The 22,464-nt window shown below is 36.1% G+C and overlaps 1 pseudogene; it reads right to left on the bottom strand.

Moving 5' to 3' along the window:
* Nucleotides 1-20,683: 20,683 nt before the first annotated feature.
* Nucleotides 20,684-21,617, bottom strand: LOC109678067 (taste receptor type 2 member 13-like; annotated as a pseudogene).
* Nucleotides 21,618-22,464: the final 847 nt, after the last annotated feature.

Raw genomic sequence — 22,464 nt, 5'->3', positions numbered from 1 at the left:
CCTCCTATAGTGAAATCTTGGAGAGACGCTGGAGACACACTTTGCAGGCATAATCACCGAGAAAAGGCATAACTTTGACCCCTCCACATCTCCAGCCGGCGCAGAGAATCTCCACTTCACGTTAAACGGAGAACCGAGGAGGCCCCCGGGCCGCCAGTGGCCGGCGCCCATACGGCTTGGGAAGACGCGGACCAGGTGAGCTTCGCGGTACCGCGGTTCCCCCACAGACAAGCCTGGGCCAGAGCAGCATAGCCCCCTGGACAGACTGACCTCCACCCGGGAAAAAAAGAGAAACTGAGTACTAAGCAATAAGAACAGTTAAGACACGCTGGAAAGAGGGTGGGGCGCCCTGAGCGCTGAAGATTGGGGGAAGGGAATCCTTCCCGGGACTGTAAAGAAACGAGCCGGGCGGGCTGGAGAGGCTCTGGCGGGAGCGGGGCGCGCCAGCAACCAGGAGCGGGGACGCTTGTGAGAGGAGGGAAGACCCACTTCCCACGTGAACTGTAAATAAACACGCAGGCCTGACAACGCGGGGCAGTGTCGCCTTTCCCAGTGCTTGGAAAGGGAAAAGCCTGTAGCAGAGGCCCCCCTCTCCCGCACAGGAGAACTCTGAGCAAACAAAGCCTGTGGGACCAGGTGAGTGCTAAGCTCACCCCAGAGATCTGCATAAATAATGCAGCCAGCTACAGGCTGAGAGCAGCAGGCAGGCAGCCACAGTTGCAGATACCACTCTCAGAACTGCCTCCAGACGCTTTTTTTTCTTTTTCTCCCTACCTTTGATGAGAGAACAACCGAATTACACCTGCAAGCCGAAAAACTTACTGAAACTGTATTGCATTTGAACTGGGGACACTTGGTGGGGCTTTTTTTTTTTTCTTCTGTGTGTGTGTGAGTGTAGTTTTGTTCTACTTTATGCATCCCCTTTGATGAGACAACTACAGAACAACATCTGAGGCACCAACTCCAGGACTGGAGATTGAGACGGACATCCAAATTATTAAGACTGAAATTGCATTGCATATAAACTTGAAAGTTTTTTGGTTTTTTTGTTTTTTTTGTTTTTTTTAATTTTCTATTTTCCATTTTATTTTAATTCATTTTATAAATAGATATTACTTTCATATACTTATTTTTTATTTTTTTATCTTTGATTTTCAATCCTCTCTCTGTCACTCTATTTGTTCAGCTTACTGTCGATTAGTACACTAACACTCCCTGTTTATACCTTTGAAACTCTCTTGTCTGATACCTTGTTCTGCTTTCTCCCTCTTGTCTGTATATTTGTTTTCCCCTTTTCTTTAACTTCTTGCTTTCCATCTCAGCTCACTCTTCCATTCTCAATATTACCATTGTTATTATTACAAGCTAGAAAATACTTAATTACACACAGTACAGGGACAGTAACAACACCAAGGACAATGACAGGAAGACAGAAAAAACAAGGAAACCAGTTTCCCCACAGCAAAAAATTAGTACAGGAACCAGAGGGGAATGAAGAGAACAGAAACTCAGAGCCAGACTCCAACAAAATGAAGATAAACTATGCCAAAGGACCCAATGAAACCTACAAGAATAATTTAAAAGAAGACATACTACAAGTACTCAATGAGAATTTTATAGAGATGATACTGGATAGGGTCAACCAAAATGTACAGGAGACACTCAAGAAATTCCAAGACAATAAAAATAGAGAATTTGAAAAAGCAAAAGAAGAAATAAAGGAAACCATAGAAGCACTGTATAAACACCAAAGTGAAAGAGAGAACACAATGAATAAATGGATAAATGAACTCAGGACAAAAATAGACAACAATAAAGAAGAAAACAGCCAGGATATGGAAAACCTCAGAAAAAAGAACGAAACAGAACTGCAAAACAAAACGGAAGGCCAATCCAGCAGAATAGAACAAACAGAAGACAGAATCTCAGAACTTGAAGATGAAATGGTAATTAAAGGAAAAACTGAAGAACTACTAATTAAACAACTCAAGACCTGTGAAAAGAAAATGCAAGAACTCACTGACTCCATCAAAAGACCAAACTTGAGAATCATGGGCATCGAAGAAGGAGAAGAGGTGCAAGCGAAGGGAATGCGTAATATATTCAACAAAATAATAACGGAAAATTTCCCAAATCTAGAGAAAGATATTCCCATACAAATGCAAGAGGCCTCCAGGACACCAAACAGACCAGATCAAAATAGAACTACTCCACGACATATCATCATTAAAACAACAAGTTCAGAAACTAAGGAAAGAATATTGAAGGCTGCAAGAGAGAAAAAACAAGTAACATACAAAGGTAAACCCATCAAAATCACAGCAGACTTCTCAACAGAAACATTAAAAGCAAGAAGAGCGTGGGGTGAGATCTTCCGGGCACTGAATGAAAATAACTTCAACCCCAGGATACTCTACCCAGCAAAGCTATCATTCAAAATAGATGGAGCAATAAAAGTCTTCCATGATAAGCAGAAACTAAAACAATATGTGACCACAAAGCCACCATTACAAAAGATTCTGCAAGGGATCCTGCACACAGAAAGTGACACACAACTTAACCATGAAAAGGCAGGCAGCACCAAACCACAGGATAAGAAAAAGCAAGACAGTAGAGAGTAACATCAAGTTAGGTACACACAATCAAACCTTCAAACAACTAAGATAACTAAATGGCAGGAATCACCACATACCTATCAGTACTAACACTTAATGTTAATGGACTTAATTCACCCATCAAAAGACACCGTTTGACAAAATGGATTAAAAAAGAAGATCCAACAATTTGTTGCTTACAGGAGACTCATCTCACCGACAGAAATAAGCATATGCTTAGGATGAAAGGCTGGAAGAAGATTTACCAAGCCAATGGCCCCCGAAAACAAGCAGGAGTAGCAATACTTATCTCTGACAAAGTAGACTTCAAACCTACATTGATCAAACGAGATAAAGAAGGACATTCCATACTAATAAAAGGGGAAATAGACCAAAAGGAAATAATAATCATCAATCTGTACGCACCCAATGTCAACGCACCCAATTTCATCAAACATACCCTGAAAGACCTAAAAGCATATATAAACGCCAACACAGTGGTTGTGGGAGACTTTAACACTCCATTATCATCAATAGATAGGTCATCCAAACAAAAACTCAATAAAGAAATCCAAGATCTAAAATATGCAATAGATCAAGTGGACCTAGTAGATGTCTACAGAACATTTCATCCAACCTCTACACAATATACATTCTTCTCAGCAGCCCATGGAACCTTCTCCAAAATAGATCATATCCTAGGGCACAAAGCAAGCCTCAGCAAATATAAGAAAATAGAAATAATACCATGCATACTATCTGACCACAATGCAGTAAAAGTAGAACTCAACAACAAAAGTAAAGACAAAAAACATGCAAACAGCTGGAAACTAAATAACTCATTACTTAATGAAGAATGGATCATCGATGCAATAAAAGAGGAAATTAAAAAGTTCCTAGAAGTCAATGAAAATGAAAACACAACCTACCGGAACCTATGGGACACAGCTAAGGCAGTCTTGAGAGGAAAGTTTATAGCCATGAGTGCATATATTAAAAAGATTGAAAGATCCCAAATCAATGACCTAATGATACATCTCAAACTCCTAGAAAAACAAGAACAAGCAAATCCCAAAACAAATAGAAGGAGAGAAATAATAAAAATAAGAGCTGAAATCAACGAAATAGAAACCAAAAAAACCATACAAAGAATTAATGAAACAAAAAGTTGGTTCTTTGAAAAAATAAACAAGATCGATAGACCCCTGGCAAACCTGACTAAAATGAGGAGAGAAAAAACCCAAATTAGTAGAATCAGGAATGCAAAAGGGGAGATAACAACAAACACCATGGAAGTCCAGGAAATCATCAGAGACTACTTTGAGAACCTATATTCAAATAAATTTGAAAATCTAAAAGAAATGGACAGATTTCTAGATACATATGATCATCCAAAACTGAACCAAGAGGAAATTAATCACCTGAATAGACCTATAACACAAAATGAAATTGAAGCAGCAATCAAGAGTCTCCCCAAAAAGAAAAGTCCAGGACCTGATGAATTCTCTGCTGAATTCTATCAGACCTTTAAAGAAGAACTGATACCAACCCTCCTTAAACTGTTCCATGAAATAGAAAGGGAAGGAAAACTGCCAAACACATTTTATGAAGCCACTATTACACTTATCCCAAAACCAGGCAAAGACACCTCCAAAAAGGAGAACTATAGGCCAATCTCCTTAATGAACATTGATGCAAAAATCCTCAACAAAATAATGGCAAATCGAATTCAGCAACACATCAAAAAGATTATTCACCACGACCAGGTAGGCTTCATCCCAGGGATGCAGGGGTGGTTCAACATACGAAAATCAATAAACGTAATAAACCACATTAACAGAAGCAAAGACAAAAACCACTTGATCATCTCAATAGATGCAGAAAAAGCCTTTGATAAGATCCAACATCATTTCATGATAAAAGCTCTAAGAAAACTAGGAATAGAAGGAAAGTTCCTCAACATTATAAAAGCTATATATGACAAACCTACAGCCAGCATTATACTTAATGGAGAAAAACTGAAACAATTCCCTCTAAAATCAGGAACCAGACAAGGATGCCCACTCTCTCCACTCCTATTCAACATAGTACTGGAATTCCTAGCCAGAGCAATTAGGCAAGAAGAAGGAATAAAAGGAATACAAATAGGTAAAGAAACTGTCAAAATATCCCTATTTGCAGACGACATGATCCTATACCTTAAAGACCCAAAAACTCTACTCAGAAGCTTCTAGACATCATCAATAGCTATAGCAAGGTAGCAGGATATAAAATCAACATAGAAAAATCATTAGCATTTCTATACACTAACAATGAGCAAACGGAAAAAGAATGTATGAAAACAATTCCATTTACAATAGCCTCAAAAAAAATCAAATACCTAGGTGTAAACCTAACAAAAGATGTGAAAGACCTCTACAAGGAAAACTATACACTTCTGAAGAAAGAGATTGAGGAAGACTATAGAAAGTGGAGAGATCTCCCATGCTCATGGATTGGTAGAATCAACATAGTAAAAATGTCTATACTCCCAAAAGTAATCTACATGTTTAATGCAATTCCCATCAAAATTCCAATGACATTCATCAAAGAGATTGAAAAATCTACTGTTAAATTTATATGGAAACACAAGAGGCCACGAATAGCCAAGGCAATACTCAGTCAAAAGAACAATGCAGGAGGTATCACAATACCTGACTTCAAACTATATTACAAAGCAATAATAATAAAAACAGCATGGTACTGCCACAAAAACAGACATGAAGACCAGTGGAACAGAATAGAGGATCCAGATATGAAGCCACACAACTATAAGCAACTTATCTTTGACAAAGGAGCTAAAAATATACGATGGAGAAATAGCAGCCTCTTCAACAAAAACTGCTGGGAAAACTGGTTAGCAGTCTGCAAAAAACTGAAACTAGATCCATGTATATCACCCTATACCAAGATTAACTCAAAATGGATCAAGGATCTTAATATCAGACCCCAAACTCTTAAGTTGATACAAGAAAGAGTAGGAAATACTCTGGAGTTAGTAGGTATAGGTAAGAACTTTCTCAATGAAACCCCAGCAGCACAGCACCTAAGAGATAGCATAGATAAATGGGACCTCATAAAACTAAAAAGCTTCTGTTCATCAAAAGAAATGGTCTCTAAACTGAAGAGAACACCCACAGAGTGGGAGAAAATATTTGCCAATTATACATCAGACAAAGGACTGATAACCAGAATATACAGGGAACTTAAAAAACTAAATTCTCCCAAAACTAATGAACCAATAAAGAAATGGGCATGTGAACTAAACAGAACTTTCTCAAAAGAAGAAATTCAAATGGCCAGAAAACACATGAAAAAATGCTCACCATCTCTAGCAATAAAGGAAATGCAAATTAAAACCACACTAAGATTCCACCTCACCCCTGTTAGAATAGCCATCATCAGCAACACCACCAACAACAGGTGTTGGCGAGGATGCGGGGAAAAAGGAACCCTCTTACACTGTTGGTGGGAATGTAGACTAGTACAACCACTCTGGAAAAAAATTTGGAGGCTACTTAAAAAGCTGGACATCGATCTACCATTTGATCCAGCAATACCACTCTTGGGGATATACCCAAAAGACTGTTACTCCAGAGGCACCTGCACATCCATGTTTATTGCGGCACTATTCACAATAGCCAAGTTATGGAAACAGCCAAGATGCCCCAGCACTGACGAATGGATTAAGAAAATGTGGTATCTATACACAATGGAATTTTATGCAGCCATGAAGAAGAACGAAATGTTATCATTCGCTGGTAAATGGATGGAATTGGAGAACATCATTCTGAGTGAGGTTAGCCTGGCTCAAAAGACCAAAAATCGTATGTTCTCCCTCATATGTGGACATTAGATCAAGGGCAAACACAACAAGGGGATTGGACTTTGAGCACATGATAAAAGCGAGAGCACACAAGGGAGGGGTGAGGATAGGTAAGACACCTAAAAAACTAGCTAGCATTTGTTGCCCTTAATGCAGAGAAACTAAAGCAGATACCTTAAAGCAACTGAGGCCAATAGGAAAAGGAGACCAGGAACTAGAGAAAAGGTTAGATTAAAAAGAATTAACCTAGAAGGTAACACCCATGCACAGGAAATCAATGTGAGTCAATGCCCTGTATAGCTATCCTTATCTCAACCAGCAAAACCCCTTGTTCCTTCCTATTATTGCTTATACTCTCTCTACAACAAAATTAGAGATAAGGGCAAAATAGTTTCTGCTGGGTATTGAGGGGGGGAGCGGGAGTGGGTGGAGTGGGTGGTAAGGGAGGGGGTGGGGGCAGGGGGGAGAAATAAACCAAGCCGTGTATGCACATATGAATAATAAAAGAAAAATGAAAAAAAAAAAGTAAGATTATTTATATAAATATAAATGAACCCAAGGAAACTTTCTTCCAGGTTTACCAGCTTTGTAAAGAACTGAAAAGAACTTCCATGGAATTAGAGTAGTGTCTCAGTGAAGAAATAAGTTCAGGAGATTAGCTGATGAGACAGACATGACTGAAGTGGACATCTGTTCTTTCTTTATTCACAGCCATGATGAATCCCACTATGAAAATGTCCTACTCTGAACTGGCTGCTCTTAAGAGAGAAATCCCAGTTTCCAAAATAATTTGTCATTTCTAATTAAGTGATGGATAAAAATAATTAAGCAATTGACATATATATTTTCTCTGTATTTCTGTTATTATGTCATCTGCTTTTAAGTGATCAGTTCTAGTGTAGAATAAGGCTATTCTGGCAATCAATGGGATATAACTATCAATTTCAATGATTCGTCTAAAAATTTCCATTCCAGCAAATTTGTATTTCATTCATAAGAGCCACATGTGATCATTTTCTATATTCAAGAGAGAAGCCAAACAAAGACATCAAGTGCTGACGATGTAAATAACAGCAGATTTCCTTTTGCTGCTTTCTCACTTTATGGTTCATGTTATGATGTAATTTATGAATATATTACTGTCCCTGTTTGAGATTTGTAAAATGGAACTGAAGGAAAATTTCTCTATTACAGATGCATCCTGGCATCCCCATCACAATCAATCCCATAATTTATTAGACTTTAAGGTATTGAGTGTTCATGTTATACTGGTCACTTTTATATTGATAGGAATATTAAAAATTTACAAATATCTTGACCTACTTCTAGAACTTGACCCACTTCTACAGCCTCATTTCAAAAACAGTGATTTCAACATATAGTTTATTACATGAAATATTGTGAATCGTATAAAATATTTTTAATTCTCTATGTAGATAACTAAGTAATACAGAGCATGCACCATACCATACAAATGTTATGAAGCAGATTGTAAGAAGTGTTGCTCATTGATCACTGTGATAGTATGAGGTGGATAAATATTTCATAAAAACATTTATTCTTTACAAAATACATTTGGTAACATTTAGGCTCAGCGAATTATCCCAGGTTCTGTGCTGCAAACCTCTCTGTTCTCTGAACCATAAAAGCAACTTGGATGACACATTTGATGGGTTCATGTGGAATGATAAGGTTTTATAGCATACTTGGGGAGGGTTCTCTATACACACATACATGAACATTTCTTCTAGTTTGTTGAGATGTGAAAGAATATGTTAAAATGTCAATGAGAAAAGAAATATCCATGGTTTTTATTTTGTTCTGTTTTTGCCAATGTATCTTTTCAGGATACCTCTATGAGGTATTAGCATTATGGATGCAAATTAGTGTATGAATGTTAACAGTATTTCATTATTTCAATATCCTTCTCTCTCTCTCTCTCCAGTCTCAAATTGGGTATATAAAATACCTTATTTCTTTAACAAAATGCAAGGCAAGACTTGTGTAAATTTTTCACACACAACTCTCCCGGATATTGAATGGAATAAATCAATATTAATTCTGATGAGAACAAAGTCAGAATGCCAATTTATTAGATTCTGTGAGACAATGCAAATGTTACATTTTCTTCACAAGATAGTGCAAAATTTTGTGCCATTCAGGAGCTACACAAGTAGAACCTAGAGGATTCAAAGATACTATCTACTCCACCAAGAATTCACACAAAAAAGTCCATAACTTAAAGAAAGTCTTATTATAATAGATAGATGCAAAAAACCAACAAAACTGAAGCCAAAATATTCAGAAGGAAATTCAGAGAAAAAAATATGGTGAAAAAGGCTATATTTGTTTTACTCAGAAAACAAATGCTTATTAAATTATCCTTTTGGTGGCAGATCTCAAGGAGCTCAGATTCAGCAGTGAACAAAAACTATTTTTTTTTTGAGATTGGGGATTCAACCAGGGTCCACCTATGTGTGCTAGACTTAGTTTGAACTTGAAATCCTTCTTTTTCACCTTCCCAAGTTCTTGAATTATAAGTGTGCATGATAATACTTGGCTCAGAAATATTTTGTAAAATATCATTTGTAAGATTATGCTCTGGTATAAACAAATAATAAAAAGATAATGTACAATAATAAAATATAGCATATAAAATTTGCAAGTATAACCAGTGAAGATACACATGAAATGTTTGAGTAAGGAGGTTGAAATGTTAGATGAGGTGATTAGGAAAAGATTTGCAGAGAAAGTGCAGTTTGAGCACAGATCTAAAAAGTGGATGAGTTGGGCTTTGTTTGATTGAAATACATTTCTCACAGAGTTAGTTGCAATTATCAAGTGTGCACACATTAGAACTACCTAATGTGTTTGTGGAAGAGGAGGGAAGCCAGAGTGTTTGGTGCAGAGAAAGTCAGAGGGAGACCTTCAGAAATGAGGTTGAAGAAGGAAGAGGTGTGAGGGGTAAGCCTTCAAGGGTGTTGGAAGGACATAGCATCTGCATGAGTTTGGTATGAAGACTTTGGAGAATTTTGAATAGAAAAGTATACTGAAATACTCTTAGTGAAAATAAAGCAAAATTCTAGAGAAATTTAAGATAAGTAGTTAAAGAGGAGTCCCAGGTGGTCATCTAGGTAGAACATAATGTTAGAGTAGGATAAGACTTCAATACATGATTAAATTATGACCATGGCAGTATAGATGTGGACATATTGTGAGAACTGGGTGTACATTTTAACACAATGTTTAAAGGATTTGTTTTGTATTTGATGCAGCTTGTAAGGAAAAGAGAGCTGATGAGGATGACTCGGAGGTAATGTTTGTTTCTGGAAGAATGAATTTGTTTTTTACTGATATGAAAATAAGAGTAATGGAAGTTGCATTGTGTGTAGGTCTGTGTCAGAATGAGTTGGTTAAGCATGTGCCAAATTTGAATGTTAATTCCATTTTCTGCTAGAGATGTCAAGAGTTGTGTATATTAATCTGGAGTTCAGAAAAAAGATCAGGGCTGGGGAAACAAATTCATGAGACAGTGCATAGACAGATTTTATAGCCATGAATTGACACCACCAAGTATTTGCTTACATGGGGAAAAGGGAGCTATAAGGAAGGAGTTCTTGAGAACTATTGGATTTAAACATTGATATCAGTTCAATGTTTCTTGAAGAGATTGAAAACTTAATAACCTTATATCTATTCTTAAGTATTAGTCTGAATTAAAAACTTTCCCATTAATTAGCAAAGTGCCTTTCTTTTTTCTTCCTTCCTTCCTTCCTTTACTATTATCTCCCTCCCTTCCTCCTTCTTTCTTTTTCCCCTTCCTTCCTTCCTTCCTTCTTTCCCTCCTTCTTTCTTCCTTGCAGTAATGTTGATTGAACTCAAGCTTCAAATTTCCTTCAATCACTCTACCTCCTGAGCCACACCCCCAGTATTTTTGCATTTTATTTATTTTTCAGATAATTTCTTGTGCTAACTTCTTCTTGGGATGACCTCAAGCCACAGTCCTCCTCCACCACATCAGTATTTGGATTGCAGTAATGTACCACCAACTCTAGCTCCTTAATGATTTCTATCATGTACTTAAGGAGGAAAACCACAAAACTTACACAAACCATGTATATAATTGAGGACAGACCTCATCCAAAATTATTTGATAAAAAAGCAATATTCTGATTCCAAAGTCTGTGACATATTAAGAAAATAAAAGTATGGACCAAAGAGAGTTTATCTAAACAGTGAAAGACTGGATTAACATTAAAAAGTGGATTAATACAATTTACCATATTCACAGAACAATGCAAAAATCATAATTTCAATACATAGATAAAAATCATTTGTCAAACTTCAGGAACCATTTAGTATAAACACTCTCGGTATACTAGTAATAAAAAGAAACTCTAAATCCACAGATAACATATCAATAGTTAAAACTAGGTGCTATTCCATAGATTGGAACAAGGAAGGAATGTTTCTTTAACCATTTATATCCCACCTTTTCTTAGATATTATAGCTGGTGAAATACTGCAAGGAAATAATATAACATAAGATCTAAAAAACTGCAAAGTGAAAATAAAATTCATTTTCCTCCAGGTAGAATAATGATCTCAAAAGACAGTATTAGAAGTATCAAGAGAATTTTACACATTCCTGGCACATAAAGTCAACTTGACATGAAAATTATATTTTCTTATACTAGAAACAAACAAAAATTCAATAAAAGCACACTTGTATCCTAGCTAGAGAAACCTGAAAATCTTTGAAATGATGTTAACAAACTATGACTGAAAATAGTAAATTGGAAACTCCAGAGTATTCAAATAAATGAAAAGATTTGCCATGCTCATGTGTTGGAAAACTCAATATTATTTTGGTGTCATTTCCTAGAAACACATATCTAAACATTCAACACAGCTTCAATCAATATTGTAGGAGGCTTTATTATGGAATGGATAAACTGAATCTAAAATGTATATGCAAGAGCCAAGGAACCAGGAAATCTGAAACAACATTGAGAAAAAGAAAACAATTTTGGCAGGATTACTGTTACATTTTCAGAGACAGTGTTGACCTGATGAAATTAAGAGAATGATTTTGCTGAACTTGATGATACACGTCTGCCTTCCCAGTATTTGGGAGGCTAAGGAAGAGAATTGTGAATTCAAGGTGATCGTGTTTTATGTAATGAGATGGTCTCAAATCAAAGTTATTTTATTGACATGAATAAGAATTTACAAATAAAATTAACAGAGTACATAGTCTATAAATAAAAGATGTGATCAACTGCTTTTGACAGAGTTTCACACTGAAACAATGGGAAAAGACAGTCTTTTCAACAAACAATATTATATGAAAAATTTTAAAAGTAAATCCCATTCCAATTCAGTTATCTACTCCAATCATTCATGTGTTTTAATTCTCTTTTCTTCTAATATTTATTTAACATTAACAAAATTTAAAAAAATATAATTTTTGTCCTATGGTGCGAAATGTGAAATATATTCCCAATATATTATACTCATACTATTAAACATGCAATATCCATATCTATGGCAGACAAATTAGAAATTCCTTCCTTTTAATTTAAGATAAGCACGTATTTTCAAAATACTCTTTAACAAAGCACAGAGTATGAGGGGAGAAGAGGTAGGTTAAAGGGATAGATGTGAAATCCATTTGTATTCTTCATTTTTTGTTTTTTATTTTCTGTGTTTTGAGAAAAGATCTTCTCATGTGTCCTAGGCTATCCTCCACCTCCCCATATAAGCCGGGCTGGCGTCCAACTCATAATCCTTCTGCTTTAGTCTCCTGAGCACCGGCATTACAGGCATGTACTACTATGCCCGGCATGTCTTCTTTTCCTTTTTTCACCCTCTCAAAACATCTTCGATCATATCAGGCATGTTTTCAGGAATGATTATTTACTGTCTGATACACTTCAGCTTCCTCAGGACACAGAGAGATGTGTGTTTCAATTTGCTATTCCATAAAATCAGAAGAAATGGATGACCAGATGGATACAAAATATCAGAACATGAGCAAAAATCTTTGCCACAACACCGTGTACAATAGAATAGGCCAACATTAATAAGAGGTTGCTTAAAAAATACATAATGAAGAGGACTAAGAATGAAATCATAGTTTTCATAGCTCTTATATGGGCCTCCATGCTTGAGTTCCTAGAATATATGCCTTGCAGCTTCATCTGTCTGGTATGGCTCCATAAAGACAGGATTAAAAACAGGAAGGAGGTCAGTGACACCACAAAAAAGATGAAGGAGATTATATTAAGGAGAGTATAGTAAGTGAAAATATAATATACAGCATGCACAAAATTGGTTGTTAAGTTTTTTTCCATAGTTGTCTGTTCTTGGATCATGATGTTAGTTAATGGTTCCATGAAGGTGAGTGACATGAAAAAATAAATGATTGCTCCCAGCACAATCATACGAAGCATCTTGTGAATTTTCCATTTCATCCACTTGAAAACAGGGTTAGAGAAGTTAGCTATCTTAAAGAAACAGAAGACAGTGAGGCAGGTGGTGCAGGTTGAGCAGAAATAGTTTAATGCTATCAAACTATTGAAAAGAAAAAGGCTAAACTCGTCACTAAATCCCTGCTAACTGTATTAAAAGATATAACCAATACTGTCATCCACAAAAAACATGTCCTAGAAATGGCCAGGCAGGTGAGAATAAAATCAGTCAGGGAGATCATCCCATTCCTGATCCAGTCTATGCTGTTTATCAGTAATATGAATCCATTTCCAAAAACCCCCAATATGAATTCTATAACATAAACCATTATAAACAAATTTTCCATTGTGCTTGACATGGTTGTTCAGAGGGAATCTCTGGCTTCAACTCACCATTGACTGATGGATTCCAGCTGCACTGGTATAGACATATCCAAGGATGCGATGTCTAATGAGGGTCTTTCTTCTCTTTTAATTATGGCTACTTACAGAATCTTTGATTCCCATAATGAAAGTTTCAAAATAAGCCCTCAAGTGTTCTAATCTCCCATTCAAGTACTGACCAGGTCCAACCCTGCTTAGCTTTCCTGTCAGAGGTGTTGTGTTTATTCAGGGTACTAGCCATGTTTTACACATTGGCTAAGTTTTGCATTGGAATTTGAATCTGGATTTGTTGATATGCAAAAAAGAGACATATTTCTTTTATAATTTTTCAGTGTCATCCTTAAAATGTATTCACAGTGACATCTGTTCTTTGGGTTTATCCATTATCCTGGGGCTCAGAACTTTTAGCCTCCATATGGAAAATGCAGTATGTGTCTATATGATCAGCATACAACTTCATTACCAATTTCACCCATGCAGAGTATTTACAATATACCTAAAGCTGCATAAATTGAGCAAAATGTACTTTCAGTTGTAAGACTTAAATCTTTAAGAGTGTATGGGAATTTTAAAATTTTTTTATCATTTTTACATTTACTTACAGGTGTATACATTATTTGCCCCCCCCCCGCCACACACAGACACACAGACACACACACACACACACACACACACACATACATTGCACCTTAGGGTAGAACCTGTTCTGCCTTCTTGTTCTCTGATTTTGTAGAAGAAAAAACATAAAAGATAATAAGAAAAGCATGGCATTTTTGCTAATTTGAGATAAAGATAGCTATATAGGTAGATTCCTCATGTTGTTTCCATTCATATATGTATTACAAACCACATTGGCTCATCTCTACCAGATCTCTTCAGTACTCCCTAGTCCCCTTACCATAGTGGCCTCTGCCAGTTTAAGATTACTGTATTCGTTTAGTGAGCACATCAACTGTATTCAAATTTTAGGTTTCCTTCCCTTGCCCTATTCCCCCTGTGCACATTCTCCTCTTAGTGTGCTACCCACGTCCAATTATTTTCTGCATTTGTTATAAACCTATAATTCATATATGAGGGAGAACATGCAATTTTGGACCTTCTGGGCCTGACTAACTTTTAAGATGACGTTATCCAGTTCTGTCCATTTACCTGTAAATGACAAAATTTCACTCTTGTTTGTGTCTGAATAAAATTCTATTGTGTATGAATATCACATTTTCATAATTCATTCATCGGTAGTGAGGCATCTTGGCTGTTCCATAGCTTGGCTATTGTGAATAGTACTGCAATAAATATGGTTTTGCAGGTGCCTTTGCAGTAACCTGAGTCACATTCTTTCAGGTATGTATGGGAATTTTAAAGCATGCCACAAATTTCTTGCCACTCCTCCTTTGGACATCTGGAGTGTATGATCCCTCTCTTTCCATTTAGAATGGAATTAGTTGACTACCTCAACTAATTCAAACTGGCAAAATGTTGGTTTAGGAATTCTTAAGCTAATCAATCAAAGCTATGCCATTTTGCTCTTGATAACTGGAGCATTCACCCTGGGAACTCTATGTACCCACATGTAGGTATCAACTACTCTGAAGTCAATCACATGGAGAGGCCATAAGTAGACGCTCTGAACAACAGTACCATGGAACGCATCTTTAAATTGTTTTTTTGAATCCATCGACCCAAACTCATAATCCAAGAAGAATCTATACTTGAAATTTCCAACAAGACAGGATATTGAGGAGGTACCTGTCACATTCAGATAAATTAAAAATTCTTAGTATTAAAAATGGAATTACTCCATTTCATTAGCCATATTTCATATGTTCCATAACCATTCAGAAATCATTGCCAAATGATTTCTGTTTCTCAGCTATTCTGAAGATGACTTTGCTCTCAGTCATTTGAATTATCCTTATAATCCAAAACCTTCTGCCCAAACAGAAAGAAACACACTAGGATAAAAAAAAAAAAAGGCATCTGGCTTTTCCCTATCCAAAGTCTTGACCTCTGAAGTCCACAACTAAGAAAATGGTTGTTGTTTTACACCATAAAGTTTTGGGATGATCATATGTATACATTAAATTATTACTGCACAACTGTTGAGCTCATGATAGCTGGTAATATTTTGTTACATCAAAAATCTAGCTCACTCTGTCTCTCATCTCATGTTTAGGCTGTATATAAAATCTTTATTTTCATCATAAAATATAAGGTGAAACTTCTGTAAAGACTTTAAAACTTCCCCATTTATTAAACTGAATTTACTTAATTTTAATTCAGAGGGAGTGAAGGTAGAAAGGTCAATATGCTAGTTTTCGGAGGTAATTGAATTGTTGCATTTTATTTCAAAATAGTCCAGAATTAGTGTCATTCAAAATCTTCAGGAATTAGACCTGCAAATCAAGGAGGACATTCAGATAAACCACCAGGAATCCACGTAAAAATACCATGATTTAAAGAAAGGATTATTATAATACATAAATGCAAAAAGTCAACAAAATTTTAAAAAATGTTTTTATTATCATAATATTGTTGTATTGGGGATACAATTGTGACATTTACAAAAGTGCTTGCCATATATTTTAGTTAAATATATTAACTAAAATAGTTAATAGTTATAGTCATTGTCCTTTATTGCTTCTCCTCTCATTCTTAGAATAGTTTCAGGTCTCATTTCTCCATTTTCATACAGTAGTAAATAATGTTTCTACCATGTTCACATATTCTTTGTGCCAGACCTCTAGGAACTTCTCATAAGCTTAGTGAGTGCCTGTCCTCCTGACCTAACTTGGGGGAGATTGGAGATGCAAAAAGGACAACAGGTAAAAGACAGACATGCAGAAATTTGGGATCAGGTGTGCTGGGCACTCTGATGGAGATGCACAACAGCTTGTTACTTCTTTTTTACTATTATCTTTCCTTTTACTTTGCTTCTTTTCCCTATTCTTTAAAACCTTACTTCTTTTCTCTTTTCTTTAAAACCTTGCTTCTTTTCTATTCTTTAATGTCTGGGTCCTCAGACTTGCAATGCCCCATGTTTCCTCTAATCTCTAGCATAACTCCTAGAGTTTCGGTCCTAAGACTTGCAGACACACAAACAGCAGCTTTATCTAAAATCTGCATTAGCAACTCTTAAAGTCTCTGTCCTTAGACTTGCACTGTTCCATGTTCTCCTTAGCTTTTCTTTAGCATAGCTTTTTAAAAGTCTATATATAAAGCTCTCCGTGCACAAAGCTGCTCTGGTGGAGAAACACAACTGCCAGCAGTAGCAACAGCATCAGCGGCAGCCTCACAGGCAGCCCACAGCCAGCCAATCAATCCAACAATCCCCTTGCAAGCTGCCCCCACAGTAGCTTCTGCCCCTCAAGCAGCCAGCCAACCAACCCCTGTCCTCTTTCAGCCACTGTTTTATATACAGTGGTAAACAAGGAGGTAGAGCAACAGTTCTAGGAGAGGGGCATGACATTGTAACAAGAGAAACCTGCTCTCTTTCCGAATGTAAACATATTAGGAAAAGCAGCTTCATTTTACCTTCACCCTCTTCTGCTGGTGGGGCCATGCCAAACTGAGCTAACTGTGCTTGATCCCTTCTGCAGCTGAGACTGTGCCAAATTCAGTCTCCAGACTATTTGACACAGCTGTGCTTATGTCAAGTTCTCATAGGCTTCTTATACTCCGCTCCCCACAGGAACTCAGATTCAGGCTGAATGGGACTATTTTTTTTTTTGTCTTTTTGAGACAATGTCTCCCTGTGTAACAGAGGTTGCAATTGAACTCAAGATTTTCCTGCCTCAGAATTGCTTGCATTACAGTGGTCACCACCACACCAGCTCTAAGGTATTTTTAGAATATTTTTAGAATATTGTCCTTGAGCTTTCGTTATAGTTTAAGCAATTTAATAAAAATACAATGCTCGTATATGAGATACAGTATATAAAATGCTTAAATGTAAGTAGAGAAAAGAAGTAGGAATTGTGTAAAGAGAAGATTAAAATGTCAAAAAAAAAAAGGTGATTTGAAAAAGATTCGCTGAGAAGTTGAGGTTTGAGCAAAGTCCTACAATAAGTAAGAGGATGAATCATATTTTGAGGAAAATACATGCCCTAACAGAGGAAAGCAAGTAACAAGTGACTCATGTAGCATCTAACTAATTAATGTGTTTGAGTAACACCAAGGAAGCCAGAGTTGTGGGTGCTCAGAGAGGGAAAGGGAGACCCTGAGAAGTGAAGCTAATGTAGGAAGGGGTGAGAGAGGTAAATTATGTAATACTTCAAGGATACTAAAGAATGTGGCTTTTACTTGAGTGAGGTGTGAAGACTGAAGGATTCTGAGTAGAAAACTAACATAGTTTAATGTGTCTTAAAATGTTCATGTTGAAAATAAACTCTAAATTTAGGAAGAGCTAGAATACAAGAAATTAGGGGGAAACTCCTGTGATAACCAAGGGAGAACATTGTGTTAAATTAGGAAAAAGTTTCAATACATGGTTAAATCCAGGCAATGGTGGTGTGGATGTGCCTGTATTACGAGAACTGGTTGGCTGCTATTGATATATTTTAAAGCAGTGTTCACAAGCTTTAATAGTGGATTTGATGCTCCTTATGTGAAAATGAAAGGTAACAAGGGTGACTTTCAGACAATGTTTGTGTATGGAGGCATGTTTCTATTTTATGAGAAGAAAATAATGATAATAGAAGCAGTGCTGGGTGAGGCCTTGGTCAAAACAAATAAGTTAAATATATGTCAAATTTGAAATGTCAACTTTGCATCCAGATAGAGATGTCGAGTTGAGAGGGGCTTTATATATATATTTGTAGTTCAGGGATGAGTTCAGGACTGGAGCTATAAATGCAGGAAATAGTTCCTGGAAGTATTTTATACCCAACATTTGCCTAAAGGCAAAAATTACTGAACTAAACACAAGAATAGATGGCAATCATCTGTCTTATTTTCTTGGTGGTACTAGGTTTTTGAAGTCAGGGATTCATTCTTCTTACTAGGTTGGTACACTACCAGCCCTTTTCTTTCTAGTTATTTTCAAGACAAGTTCTCACATTTTTCTGGTGCTGGCTAAGACTCTGATCCTCTGATTTATAATCCTCCAGTATTGGGTTGACTGGCATGCACCACCATGCCCAACTTTTCCTATTGAGAGCGAGTTTCATAAACTTGTTTCCTAGACTGATATGGAACAAAAATCCTAATAGTTCAACCTCCATCCTAGCTGGGACAACAAGTGCATACAACCAAGGGCAGGTATTGAGGTGGTAATTTTAATAACCATATATCTATTTTTAAAAATTAATATCTGAATTAAAATCCTTTCCATTGGTTAGCAAATTCCTGAATTATATTATTTTTCAGTACTGGGAGTTGAACACAGGGATTGCCAAAGTGCTCACCAGTTGAACCATACCTCTAGTCCTTTTGCTTTTAGTTTGTTTTTCAGAAGGGATGTCATCCTAACTCTTGCCTATGTTACCCATAAGATATTATCCACCTGTGTTTACTACTTCAGTAGATGGAACCACAGGTGTGTGCCACATGCCCAGGTTTGAATGGTAATTTCTCCAAAATATTCAAGGAAAAGAAAATTGCCATCTTTCAGATAATAGAGGAAGAACCATCTAAAAATCATTTTACAAAGTTATACATATTTTGATACCAAAGCATGAGAAACTTTCTATATCAAAAACAAAATTATGGACCAAATAGAATATATTCTAGCAATATAAGACTAGGTTAACATTCAAAAGTAGATTAATATGATTCACTATATTAGCAGAATAAGTTAAGAAAATCATAATGATTTCAATAAATGTATAAAAATTTTTTGATAAAACCCTGGGCCCATTCAAATAAAAGCCCTCAGAAAACTAGGAATAAATAGAAGCCATAACTCTGATTAATGTCATATAAGCAACACATAGATAATATTGTATTAATGCTTAAAACTGCATTCATTATCAAAGATTGAAATAAAGTAGGAATGTGTAATCTCATCACTTATATTAAACCTTATCTCAGAGACCCTAGCCAATGAAATAAAACAAAAAATTAAATGATCCTCTAAAGTTGAAAAGGAGAAATCAATGTTCACTGGAAAACATGATTATGTACATAAAAAATACCAAGAAAGTTCCAAAAGAAGGCAGTAGAAGTAAGAATATTATTGTACACAGTCACAACACATAAAGTCAGCTTTATACAATAGCTTATTGTATTTCTGTATGCTAACAACAAATTAAAAACTTGAATTTAAGAAATTTACCATTTATGCCAGAGAATTATACAAAATGAAGACATAAATTTAACAAATTATGAATGAAAACTGTACATTGGAAACTAGAATGAACTCAAAAGATTTGCCCTGAGGATGGTAGTTACACAAAACACGTATCTACACTTTCAGTTCAAATCAAGTCCATTTTTCAGGAAACGTTGTTATGGAAATTGATTAAGATATTTATTAAAAAGCAAAGAAACAAGAAAAAATGAAACAATTTTTAAGAAAAAGAATAATTTTGGAGGGTTTAAGTTACGTTTCAAAAGGTCACGCTAAATTGAATTAAGAGAATAGTTTAACCAACTAAAATACATAGAATAATTTTGCAATTTATTATATAAAATGTGTACCTCAATAATATTTACCTAACCCAGGTATGACATGAAGTAATAGATAAATGTACACATATGTACACAATAATTCATGAAAAAGGGTTCTGAGGTGTGATTTTTGTTAGAAGAATGCCTGCCTAGCAAGTGTGAAGCCCTGAGTTCAAACCACAGAATCAGGAAAAAAGGTAAAAGGGAAGGATGTTGATGTATGTGGTAGTTACTCATATTAGAGTTAATGCTTGCTAGGTGCCCATCCTATCACTACATATACAAGTCAAATACCCAACTTTCCCTGTTTCTGATCCACATAACTGTGATAATTGTCCTTAATGCACCAGTAGGAGTACATGAAATAATAAAATGATCACTTCAAATCGCCATCTTCACTGAGTGATATATAAATGAAGGGCCATCACCAGCCAAGATATTGGAGGTTCATAATTAGAAAGTAAATGTGCTATTGGAGATATTTTAAAATTTTAAGACCATATGTTATAATTTCTTTAAGATTGCAAATTATCAATACTATAGAAATCCATGTCATAATTATGTATGTATGACCTGAGAGAAAGAATCAACCTTCCTTCTTTCTTTCTTTCCTTCCTTCCTTCCTTCCTTCCTTCCATCTTTCTTGTTTTCCTTTCTTTTTTTTTTGTGGTGCTGGGAATTGAATTTAGGACCATGCATGCTAGGCAAATGCTGTACTGCTGAGTTACACTGCAGCCCTAATAATGAATAGCTTGAAAGCCTTATGAAATTATGAGTTTCTTATGTTTAGCCCACATCTCAGTTGCCTCAGGACCAAAAGAAAAGCCTGCCTTAACTTGGAATTTCCCAGAATCAGGATAAGTGATTGGCTTGAAGGATACAGAAGTCTAAGAGTAAAGCAAACCAAGTGGGCCAGTTTGTTCTAATGTACTTTTAAAATCCTTGTTATGAAATATGGCAGAAAATAAGTACAATAGAGGAGAAGAAACAAGATCATGATTTTCAAGGCATTTATGTGAGCCATGGTCCTGGGGTCTCTGTGTCCTTTGGAAGTGAGCTGCATTGTCTGGAGATGTTTCCACAGGAAGAAAATTAGCAGGAGACAGGAGATCAGGGCCACTGTAAATGGTGTTAAGGAAAACAGTCATGTTGAATCTGATCCACATTGAAAATGTTTCAATTTCACTCACTTTGGAGTTCCAAGCTATGTTTCTTTGCAATTGATGGATCAAGTCATCAATATTTGCATCTACATCTATCAGATTTAAAATTAAGGAGACCAGGTTTCCCAGCAACATGATCAGAAGTCACTTTCTTTACTCTCCACTTGAGATAGAGAAAAACAGGCCATGAGAAATTGGCTATTTTGAGCAAATAAAGGATGCTGAGGATGGTAGCAAGTCAGAGACTGAAGAGAATAGAAATTATCAAAGTGAAAAAAATAATTCTTACTTCTTTTCCACTCACAAATGAAATTAAAGAATGCACAGAAATAAACCAATTTGCTGATAATTGCCAAATCACACTAATTCTGGAAATGGCCAAGACCATGACAATTTGATCAACTGAAGACAGCTTTCTTTTGTTGACCAAGTCAAGGCAATTTATTACAACTATAAATCCATTGCTCAAATTCCCAACTATGAACTCTGTGACTGCTATGATGGAGGAGATGCTCTGTAGGGCACTCTCCATGTTCAAACAGAGAAAACCGAAAGTCCACTATCGTTGCTGGTGATTTTGTACAACTAACCTGTTCTTTCTCCTTAATGTGCTCTTTTAATTGCTGTCCTGAGGTCAAGTCAAGGATTTCTTATGTGAATTAATTTTCACATATATGTTGTCACAAAATTTTTATTTTTATATAATTTATCTGTTAAGGCCAGCTTGACAGAGATATTTATCTTCTCACCACAGAGTGTAATGTCTCATATCTGATCAGGATACAAAGTGAAACTCACATTTACAAACATGCAAATGATGATGTATTCTATTTCACTGTTTTGCACAATTTGCATTGTCTCAGCTGTGGAAAATTTGAAACCAATAGCCTGTCTGAGGTAATAAGATTATAAAAATCTGATTCATAAAATACATAGTTAAATAAAGATTTTGATGTCTTTCACCGTTGTCACTGAGGACTTACAGAAGACGCAAAGTTTTATTATTTGCAAAAGTATTATTTTGCAAGAGTCCTCCCTTTCCGGTGGAGCTGAGGATCTATCTTTTCATTCCTGTGAGTGCAGACAAGCTGAGCACCGAGCACTGGGCTTCCTCAGCACCTGCCTCTCTCCACTTGGTGGCGCTCACCTCCCTGAGCCAGGGACAACACGTGCCTTCAGTTTTTATCCACTCCCCCTGTATTTAATTTCCAAAGATAAAATGATCTAAGATAAATATAAAAAGTATTAGGAAGCAAAGAAACAGACTAACACTATGTCACAAATTTCAAAATTCATTTTGAAGGGTCAAGTTTTCTCACCCTGCCTCTCTTTCCAATGTTACTGAAATAAAGAAGTAAATCAACCAAGTTCTGACAATG

Source organism: Castor canadensis, chromosome 6 (genome assembly GCF_047511655.1).
Source record: "Castor canadensis chromosome 6, mCasCan1.hap1v2, whole genome shotgun sequence".
In the NCBI taxonomy this organism is placed as follows: domain Eukaryota; kingdom Metazoa; phylum Chordata; class Mammalia; order Rodentia; family Castoridae; genus Castor; species Castor canadensis.
Note: the sequence above shows the minus strand (reverse complement) of the source record. Positions and strands in the feature narration are given on the sequence as shown.